Source organism: Rhagoletis pomonella, unplaced genomic scaffold, assembly GCF_013731165.1.
Source record: "Rhagoletis pomonella isolate Grant_MI unplaced genomic scaffold, Rhpom_1.0 Rhpom_scaffold_01557, whole genome shotgun sequence".
NCBI classification, from domain to species: Eukaryota; Metazoa; Arthropoda; class Insecta; order Diptera; family Tephritidae; genus Rhagoletis; species Rhagoletis pomonella.
Window position 1 is genome coordinate 31,536 of NW_023460111.1, and position 10,758 is coordinate 42,293.

Sequence of the window (10,758 nt, forward strand, 5' to 3'; positions counted from 1 at the left end):
TTTTTTTCCAATCTTTGAGGTTTGACTAAAAGTTGAATAAAGTTTGAGTTTAAATTAATATCCAAGCTTTTCTCAAGTAGAGAACTGAGATAAGTTTGCATACAAAAAATTTGGCCTTTTGTTAGAGAATGGGATATGTATTGGATCTCCACTTGACTTTCATCCCAAATGTTTATTGGGTGTACTTCAAAGGCAGCTTTGTTCGATAGTTAGCACCCATATTTTTTGTCTTTACTGAAGGTTGCGCGTATTGAGGGCGCTCCATTTTTTATTGTATCCAATCCAAAAGTAGCACACAGAGTTCAGAAAGATTTTCTCCCCAAATGCTAACCTCTCTAAAGCCTATGGGTTATAACTTTGACTTCCAGTGAAATTTCCACCACAGAAAAACGTCTTACCTTCAAAGTCTAATTTGAAGAAGGTTCCCATAGTGTAAAGTGTGAAATTAGTGTGACACGTGCGGTCGGAGGGTTGCTATGCACTAAAGCTCCTGCTAAGATCAACACCACCACCAGCACCACTAACAAAACAATAATTGTCAGGCCATAATGCTGCTAAACGGCTTACTACATGGCAGTGAGCCCAAAAGGAGCAGGACATTTGCTCACTACAGCATTTCACTTGCTATTGCTTAGCGGTTAAGCAGCGTGCGAAATAAGTAGAAAAAACTTGCTTCAAAGGGTTGAAATCGAGAGCTTTCTCTCCCTATACATGACTCTGGGGATACACGCACGTTTTCGATGGCGCAGCGAGGATTTATGCCGCATATAATTATGAAAGCAATTTTTTATGTACATACATACATATGTATATGATTTTGGCCACGTGTTTATGGTCAAATTATTTAATCATGATTTTATTAAAAACTCACAGGGGCTGTGTAAATGGCTTGTGACTTTCGGGCATCGTAGTCAAGTGTTGACTTTTCATATTTAAACCGAATTTCAAGCAATAAATTGTATGCCAATAGTGCAATGTGCACTTCGTGGCCGATTTTCTGTTCTGTAGGATCCATTTTCGGTTCCTTTGGAAAGATTTTAAGTTCCTTTTACTTATTTTTTTGGTTATTCTGAGATTATTTTCCGGTTCTTCTGGAACCGTTTTTCGGGTATTTCGCAATCGAATTTCGGTTCTTCCGGAACCTTTTTTTTGGTTCTTTTGGAATGGAGTTTTGGTTTTTCGGTTCTTTTTGAATCGAGTTTCAGTTCTTCCCGAACCCTTTTTCGGTGCTTTTTCAATCGAGTTTCCGGAACTCTTTGGCGGTTCTTTTGGAATCGTGTTGAGGCTCTTTCAGACCGTTTTTTATTTCTTTTCAAATCGAGTTTCGGTTCCGTTAGAAACATTTTTTCGGTTTTTGTTGCTCGGTTCTGTGTATCAATATTATGAACACTCTCACAAAGTAGCAATTATATGAAAGTTACTTTCCGCTCAAAACTGCTCTTCTCGGTACGCACACTTACGGGTATGTTGTTAGAGAAAATTATCTATCTTCAAGACTTCTTTCGACGCTGTTCTAATGTTTTTATGCGCTTCAGAAGATCTACACTGACGCTATACGAAATCAATTCGTTGGCTAGAGCAGGATGTATATAGGTATATAGTACATAAATACATACCTTACATTTTAATATTTTTCGTTCTAATCTCTTAATTCAAAAAGCATAAATATACATTTCTATAAAAGTATAAATCCTCGACGCTTTTATATTTTTTATTACATCATTGGTAAAAAAACATTAAAAAATTTCTTTCTTGCATCAATAATAATTTTTATTATTATTATAGCTGGGTCCAGGAAGCGCGCGATTGCTATTGTAGTTATTATTGTGCCCATTATAATTTGAAATCGGCTCTTTAACCACGTGTGTTATCTTCTTCTCATAAGTATGCGTTATGGTATTTTTCGTAGCGCGTGTAGACTCTCGATAGCTAACCGTTGTTTTTTGGGTCTGGTTGCCATTGCCAGTGTAATATACCATGCGGTTGTTCATTTTTGAAGCCTGAAAAGAACGGAGAAAAAAAGACAACAAATGATTATAATTAGAGGAACTTTGGAAAAATAATGTGTACTATATTTTTGCGCTGTATGCTTCTATAACTATTGAATTTCCGAAGCGTTAAAAGTACTTAAAAATTATTTCACTGCAAAAAACATGCTTACGAATAAGTTAATGGCGTAGTTGATTACGTGAAATTCGGTTGAGTTAGATTATTATAAACTTAAGCCCTCATTTTTGGTAGAGAATGCTGTGAATCTCGACAGCTTTTCTTATCGTCTTCTAACGTTAGTAGAGAAATTGTTTAGAGCTTGGCTCATTTTCTAATCATGCTCTAATTTTAATGATTGCTGGGCTGAACTAATTTTAAGAAAAAGTGCAGCACCCTGAAGCGAATTGAATGTAGTAGGCCTAATCCTGATTGCAGCCCCTGTGGCTAGACTTGCGAACTATGTATTCAACTTGTTGTTGTTGTTGTAACAGCATAAAAATTCCATGAAGAGTTTTTGGTGATATGAATCTGTGTCGTTCCAGCCAAGTATAACCGGCTATCATGGAAACTGGTTCCTCTTGATTGTTGGGCTTCGAACACTTCTATCCTCCACTTGTTTGAATGGATGGTTCCCTTTTTTGACAGTTCTACCGGAAGTCTCAAAGTATACTATTTTTATATTTAACTAGAAATCGGTATCTGTTCCTTGTACGATCCACTCACAGTCTTTGCAACCCTATAACCCTGTGTATGTTTCCACTCATTATCTGCACAGCGTTTCAAGGATAGATCGCAGTATCGATTGATTTCCTGTAGAGCAATGGGCATGTCTATCGCTACACAGACGTCTAGACCTATATTTTCTTTGACTAGTTCTTCAGCACTTTCGTTACCTTCAAGACCTTTGTTGGGTGAACGGGTTTCTCTATTACTAACCTTCCAATAGCCTCCTTACATTCTAAAGGGGTATTCGAGTAGGTTGTACGTATATATGTATGAAAGTAGTGCCTTAGTGATTTCCTGATTGTCAATATAAATGGCGGTATTCCCGGATTGCATGGTAAAAAACCGGTTTTCCTATGGAACAGCTTTGCAAACCGTGCAAGAGCTTTGCTTGACTGCGAGAATACCTCTATTGTGTATCTTATTATGTATAGTTTTCTGCAGTAACTCTGCCAACTTCTTAGCGAAAATTTCAGCTTAATATTTTCCACAGTGATTCGGTACTTTAAATGATCAGTACTTTTCCAGTTCAGAGTAGTCAACCGCACCTCCTACTCCATTTAGTAATCTATCATAAGTATATCTTCGTCGTCTGCATGGTTTAAAAGGAATCACGGTGAGGTGGATTACTAAATACCTCACGCAAATCATCAGTGGCCACGGCTGCTTTAAAAAGCTCTGGGTCCTATCGTGCTATGAATGATTGAATGCAAAGAAGTGTGGAAGGCGATCTGCAGTGTATCAGCAGAAATTATGCAGCAGTTGCGGGTAGCCGAAAAGCTACGACGTAGAAACAAATGGGAACTGCGACCAGAGATAGAGCCTAGTTAACTTTTAAAGGGCGGACTGGGACTAGGAACCAAGATTCCCGACGTTCGTACTGAGATGACTGACATTGTCCATATGGACTTTTTCGAGCAAGTTGCTAATCGGCCTCCTGAAAGAATACTTGACGGTGGTGACAAGGGAGAAACCCGGACGACAAGAGTTGGTTTGCTGGGTTAAGGCTTTCAATGCTTTCCATCTCTATAGCATTTGCACAGCAGCTCCTTGTCCCTTGATGATAACACTCCTCGTTTTGGTGTACCCCTCTATACGTCACGCTTAATCGTACTCAACCGTCATTGCGCCGAGATCTGCCTAACAAGTTTATCGTACAATTTCTTAGAATGTGAAATGCCCCTTGAGACATTTTTAAACACTCCAGCTATGTATCTTGGAAGACTCAAAGCGTATTTCGCATTTTCTATGAGTCCGTCTAACGAGAATGAGCAGAGCAGTGTCGAGTGAACTGTATTTGGTGTGCTAGCTTTCGATAAAAACCACTCACCTAAATTCTGCTTCACGTGCAAGTTGAGCTTTATTATACAAAAATTTAATAGGATATAAAACTGCATAGCAAAATATTTTCTCGAGAAAAGTTATTGAAAATTTCTTGCAATTTTGTTGAATTTTTTCGAGTTTCTTAATTTTTGGAAAATTTTGCAATTCGGAATTACATGATGGGCCTTCACACCGAGCTCGGTACTCGGTAACTCGGTGTTCGGTCATTTTGTTGCATGTATTTTGTTTGTGTTACCGAGCACCAAGCTTACATAGGTGTGAAGACACATATGGTTTTTGTGAGATAAAGAGCTATAATTTCATAAAAAATAAATAATGAGCATTAAGTACTTTCACAGTCACAACCGAACCTTTTGCTTTCGCGCCTTTGGGCTCCGGACTCTATGGTTTCCTGCTGGGCAGTATGCATTGCTTATAGCGAAATAAGCAATAATTACTATTTCTTGCTTGCACTAAGAAGCCTTCTCATAATCGTTTTACATACCTAAGCATTTTATTTTTCTTGGGAAATATTTATAGAAATTCAAAATCCAAAAAAAAAAAAATATAATAATAAGCAAATTCAAATAAGCACATCAATAGCAGGGCGATCAAATTTCAGCTATACGAGAACCTACATTAAGGTGACCTATAAAAAAGGGTAAGATTACGAAAATTAAGTTACGTATGAAACATGGAAATGGAATTGGGCCGTAAATGGAGGGAGGAAACGGCACCCTTTTCGCCTTCAAACGCCTGGTAAATTTTATGGGAAGTTGTCTTTTCCTAACCATAACGTAGGCGGTGGGTTTTATTTTAATTTTTTGTTCGGAGGGATCGAAGACTTTTGCGAATGAGATGAGTCGAATTTGATTATTTTTAAAATTGAGCATTAAAAAAGTATTAGTATTATTTATTACTTAAAATAAAAAACTTTTGGTCGGTTGTTACTGAAATTTAAAATCATATCTCTGCAATCGGAGCCTAGTAGTTTAAATCGAGTACTTTTTATCGACACTGAGTGCAAGTATCGGTAACTTTTGAATGTCCGGTATCAATGCAGTCTGACACAGAGTGGCAGGGTTTTGGGCCCTAGTCAATTTGCACACCAATTGATCACTAACGAATTGCAATTAGGAAAGACGTCAGACTATTTGGTAGCCAAGCTTGACTTCAACACTAACGTAGTAATACCTGGTAGTGACTTGAAGCAGGTGGTCAGGTATACTTACAACCAAACATACAAACTTCTGTGATATCAAGAAAACTCTGGTCTGACAATAACCGAACAAGGAGCTCGAAACTGCTTAAAAGGTTAAGGGCCGATAATTCAATATCTGGTTAACACTAACTACAGATTAAATATCGTTATCGCCGTTGTCCTATATGTTATATGTTATGGAGTCGATAACGAAGTTTAACTTGCAGACATCCAGAATACCTAAATAGTAGCAACCAACGCGTGGCACCAGGCAATCTGGTGGCAAGAATAGGCTTCCTGTGTGAATGCTCAGGCCTTGCGGATATTAAATATGAAACACTAGGAAGGCATATAGTTACAAAACTAACAGTTCTTTCAGGAGTTACTTAAAGCAAAGTCCTAATGAGTGTATCGTATAGTTTGTGTGCATTCAGAATATATTTCATGAATTATCATGCCGCACCGTAATGTACACTTATGCTTATGTTTGTATGTATGTATGTATGTACGTAAGAGTGTATACAAATTGAATTTCGTAATTATAAGCAAGTATTGTTGCTTCAGCGCAAACGATCGCGCATATGTACATATACATACATATGTATGTAAGTAATTATGTAAGTCTCATATTCTCGCCTCGTTTTCACTTTATCGTAGAATAATAAATTCTTTTACTTCGCGGGTAAAATTGCTTAGGTTGCAATATTGTATGGCGCATATTGGACTTCAGAATGAAAAAAAGATCATACATACATACACTCCTGATTACGAAGCAGAGAAACACAAACACAAAATTTTAACAAAAGAGGCGCAAGGAAATATTATGTTTTAAAATTTTTATGAATGCTTGCTAAAAACAAAGAAAATTCAATCGATTTAATTTCAATTGCGAGGCAAAAATTTTAAATATAGTGCTGATCATAACTATACGACCCTGATATATTGAGAAGATTTTATTACTTTTTTATTATTTTGTAATTTTTGTTATTTTTTTATAACAATATAGTTTATTCTTTATCAAAAACCGTATAAATCCAAACTTTCAAAACTTTCGTAGAAATTTCGAGCTTTTATTTACATTTCTTAGAGCCCATCAGTGTAATGAAGTGCAAGTTTGAAGTACCTGGGACTTGCTGTTGATTTTTGGCAATTTTTTTTTTTGTTTACGATGTTAATAATTTTCTTCCATACGAAGTAAGTTCGACGGCTTTTTTTATATGGAGAAAATCAGCAACACCTTGGATTTTTTGAGTTTTTGTTATAGAACAAACTATATTTTCATAAACAAATAATTAGAACTAAAAAATAATAAAATAGTCAAATCTTGTCAGTATGTGAGTGCCGTAAAATTATAATAACCACTATATGTATTTTTCTTTTCATTAAAATAATGACCACAGTTTCCACAATTTCCATCAGTGACATACTTCTATGTGACACAAATTTTACTTAAAATTATTTCAGTTATTTTTTTTTTCGTTGCTTCAAAACTTTTTTCTCCAGCTTATTTGATTATAAGCCTTTAAAGAAAAGTGTCTGAGTTAATTTTTGCATATTAATTACTTTTTTCATTTCGATTTTGAGCTAAATGTAGTTTGAATAGTTTTTCTCAATACAATTTTTATGTCAACAAATGTTCCTCTTTAAATGAGATTTATGTGCATATGAACATTAGGCCGGAGTAATTTAATTTCGAAAAAAGTGTATGGCATGTTCGAATTCTACGTTCGATTCTAAGCAAAAATGGTGAACAAATTATATACCAAAAATGACGTTTGACCCTCCCAATTTTTAAAAAGAAAAATCAGTTCACTGTAATTTTTTCTGAACGTAATTAATTTTTCATTTAGAAAATTTTGTGTATTCTTCATATTTAAGAAACTTCTTTACAAAACAAAAAAAAATTAGAAAATTATGTATAAAAAAAAGTTAAAAGAAATTACAATATACTGCTTTTTCTTTTGAAAATTGGGAGACTCAAACGTCAATTTTTATTTATATGTAGTTTCTTCGCCATTTTTGCTTAGAATTAATCGTAGAATTTGAATTTGCTATACACTCTCTTCGAAAATTTTGCTCCAAACAAATTACTCACCTGATGTACATATATATGTATGTACACTATTTTTATTTGAAAATTTACTTTGAAAAAATTTAATAACTTCCAAAAATAAATAATTTACTGCAAAAGTAATCACAGAAATCCTAATTTAAATTACAAATTTTTCACATAATTATATTTTTTATGCAATTTTTTTATTCAATTAAAAATATTAAATTTGGAGCTTTCATTACTTTATTAAATTAATATATTTTTGTCATTTTTTTTTTTAATTTTCGTCAGAAAACCTTGCTGTGTTAAAAATTATAAGCAAAATTGTTATGTGATTTTTTTTTGTATTAATTACTCATTTATTTATTTAAACCATTTAAAAGGAAAATGTTATTATTATGTTATTCCTATGGGAAAAATGAACGGGCAATGCGCGATCTCTTAAAATTATGGTACTATACCAAATACTAAAATCTGAGCCAGATTCCGGTCGCATTGCAGGATTTTTATTTTTATTTTTTTTACGTGGTCTAATACTTACACCCAAATATATAAAAAATAAATAAGACTTTATGAATCATAATTTTGTATGAAAATATCACTTTATAAAGATCTATGAATCTATTTAATTTTTTATGAATAAGGCATTAATAATTTTTTGATTTCAGAATTTTTTTGGCCTACCCTTTTTTACATTTTGCCACATTTGTTGGTGTGAATTCTCTAGAATTTACTTTAATTGACAACTGTTTCGTAATTTTTTGAATTAAATTTTTGTTTCTCAACTTTTCGCGTATCTACCCACCTTTATTTGTTTGTAAATTGTGGAAAATCGTAGTAAAAACATTTGAACTAGATGCTTTTTTTGTTTAAAAAGGATTAAACAATTTTTTATTTGGTAAAAGCAAAATTAAATGAATTATGTCTCTTTCTTGCAAATTTAGGTGTATTAAATTTTTTATTTCAATTTTTAATTTAATTTAGTTATTTGTTTTTTTTTTAATTCTTCTTGGAAAACTTATTTAGTAAAGTTTTTATATTCCGTATTTTTTTTATTTTTGAAATTTTGTATGAATACTTTTTCAAAGTTTTCACTTAAACTTTTATAAAAGTAGTTTTTTATTTACTAATAAAAAATCGATTAATCGGCTTTTTACATTTACCGAAACCTTTATTTGCGAAAACTTTTGTAAAAGCTTTACTTTTTGCTGGTCTTATTTTGAACCTGTTCACTTCAAGTTTGTTTTTCAATTCTGTGTTATCCCTTTTTATGTTTTAAAAAACTGCGCAGCACAGCAGTCCAAGTTTTTTTTTTGCTCAAAAAATTGCCAAATATTTTTTTTAATCGAAACAAATTCTTGAAAATATTATATTTTCAAAATTTTTTCTATATCACAATAAAAAAAATCACACACATAATTAGCAGCATAAATAAAATATTTATTCCGATATGTAGTTCAAATTGGTTGCTTACCTTTTTGGAAGTCAAGAAAAACGTACGTTTAATCACCAATGCAAAATTTGTACTGTGAATTCTTACTTCAAAATCTCTTGCAAGACTCCACAACTCGTTGTAGCAATATGAGCTTTTTTACGTGCATATGTGCATATGTATATTTATGTGTGCACTAGGGTGGTCCAAAATAAGTTAAGTCGGAATTTTAATGCTACGATGGTTCTATATCGAAAAAGGTATACCCTTATTCTTTATTTTGAAATCAAAAAATATTTAGAGGTCGCTCAAAGCGCTCAAAGTTTTTCCGTGTATTTTATATGGGAAAAAACTAACTTTTCGTGGAAATGGTATGCAATTCTTGAAAATCAATATTTTTCGATCGGAAAACTCTGGTTCTCTTCAGGAGACTTCCAATAAAAATATCCAATTGCTGATTTAACCATTTTTCAATGCTAAAGATTTTTTATTTATCCCCCCATTGCTTTGTCTGACATTTTCTAGGGGTTTTGGCGGACATATAAAATATAGTTACTGTGATCGAAAAATATTGATTTGCAAGAATTCTATACCATTTCTACGAAGTGGTTTTTCCACATATAAAATACATGGAAAACTTTGAGCTCTTTGAGCGACGTCTAAATTTTTTTTGATTTCAAAATAAAAAAATAGTGGTATTCCTTTTTGCGATATACATAGAACAATCTAATGGGCTGAGAGCATAAAAATTCCTACATTACTTTTTTTTACATGCATTTTTGGACCACCCTAGTGTGCACATAAGTGTGGTGAGTAAGGGAGAAAAATTAGAGCTGGCCTGTTTTAATCAGCTTTACACTACCTAAGCTTAAAAATTTGTGCCGCAAATCCCGAGGACGTTTTCTTAGGAAAACTCCATACCGTCCAATTTAAACAAAAAAAAAAACAAAATTTTTCAAAACACATACATACACATTGTTTCAATTATACGTTTTTATTGAATTTTCTTGTTAAAAAAGTGGACTGTTAACAAAATATTAGTTCAGGCCCTTACAAAATTTTATCAAATTTAGAAATTTTTTTGCTTTAATTTCTTCCATAAGTAATGCAACCCACAGTCATGTAAGGATAGCTGTTGGATCCCCTCTTTGGCTGTGGTATGTTTACTTTTTCTATAACGGTAACCTTCTTCTCAACACTATGGGTGACGCCCGTTTTTGTAGCCCTGGTTGAAACCTTTTGGCTGACAATTGTTTTTCGAGTTTTGTTTCCATTCTTGTAGGTGGTTACTGTGCGATTGGTCATGTTTTGGAATCTGGAAGAAAAGGGAGGGAAAAGCGAGACTTAAAAATATAAAAAGTTATATATATTTAAGATATGTCAAGAAAATTTTCCTACGCCACTTATTTAAAAATACATAATTAAAATGAGATACAAAATGGTGTTGCCTAATAAATTGTACATATGTTAAGTTGTCTGCACTCTTTTAGGAGTGAGATTTTTAATCTGAAACAAAAAAATCAAAATTTTAAATCGCTGTTCCAACTGAAACCGCTGTACTAGCAAATGAGCGTGACATCCTTTGCCAGGTCGATTCCAAGCATGCTGGAAATAAGCATCCAACACCAGCGGAAAAGTGGAATGTGCACCTGCAGACCTAATGCTTCTTCTTTTGTGTGAGCAAACTTTGGCAAGCGAAAGATTTCTACCCAACCCACCGAAACGCCAGGACAAAGCAGCCACAGCCGCAGCCGAAGCAATGCGCGAGCTATTTTAGCCGGGGAAGTTCAGGTGGCCATCGGGATTCCAAACGCCTTCAAAGCCTTTGGTAGCGACTAAATAGGCATGCTGATGCTAAAAATCGCCGCAAACACCCAGATAAATCCCCAGCTTAACCGTAACCGCACCTGTGAAAGAACCCTTTCAGCAGTTTTTCGAAGGCCTTCAAGGCTTCCTCTCTTCCAGATAACGCCAAATTATCTGAGTGGTCGGCAATAGTCAGTCACATTTCCAAATAAACATCAGAGGGCGTTTCAC

General features: G+C 33.9%; 1 long non-coding RNA gene across 1 annotated transcript; it reads right to left on the reverse strand.

The window, feature by feature from the left end:
- Positions 1 to 1,668: 1,668 nt before the first annotated feature.
- LOC118752497 lies at positions 1,669 to 8,883 on the reverse strand. The gene is made up of 2 exons (XR_004994693.1): positions 8,764 to 8,883; positions 1,669 to 2,000 (listed from the first exon to the last, which is right to left on the reverse strand). It is a non-coding gene; the product is annotated as an uncharacterized LOC118752497 (long non-coding RNA).
- Positions 8,884 to 10,758: the final 1,875 nt, after the last annotated feature.